Source organism: Penaeus monodon, chromosome 24 (genome assembly GCF_015228065.2).
Source record: "Penaeus monodon isolate SGIC_2016 chromosome 24, NSTDA_Pmon_1, whole genome shotgun sequence".
Taxonomy (NCBI): Eukaryota; Metazoa; Arthropoda; class Malacostraca; order Decapoda; family Penaeidae; genus Penaeus; species Penaeus monodon.
Window position 1 is genome coordinate 37,359,790 of NC_051409.1, and position 548 is coordinate 37,360,337.

Genomic DNA, 548 nt, shown 5'->3' on the forward strand with positions numbered 1-548 from the left:
ATTCATCCACTCACCTAACTATTCATTCACCTGTTCGCTCTTTCTCGCAGTTGCCTTTTTGTCTTGTTTTTTTTGTTTGTCATTGTTTATTTTCCTCGATTCTTCTTTTCATTTCTTTTGTTCCAATTTTCATTATTCCCAATCTGTTTTTTTTTCTCTCTCTTTTTTTCCTTTATCTTCTTTATTTTATTTTCTTTCTCTGTTTCTTTTATTCCAATTTTTTACTATTCCCAATATGCTTTTTGTTTTTCTTTTATCTTCCCCATTTCCTTTCTTTCTCTATTCCTTTTATTCCATTTCCATTATTCCCCAGTCGTTCTTATTTCCCTTTGTTTATCTTCCTCATTTCCTCATCTTTTCTCTCTCTATTTCTTTTATTCTCTCTCCCTTATTCCCAATCATCATCATTCTTCCTCGCGAGTCAATCACCTGACTCGCCTCCAGACTCACTCCGCCCGTATATTTTTGACTCACCTGTCCACTCACACCCACTCAGGCACCAAAGCACTTAGAGAGCGCTTAATCAAACATTCACCCACTCGCACTAA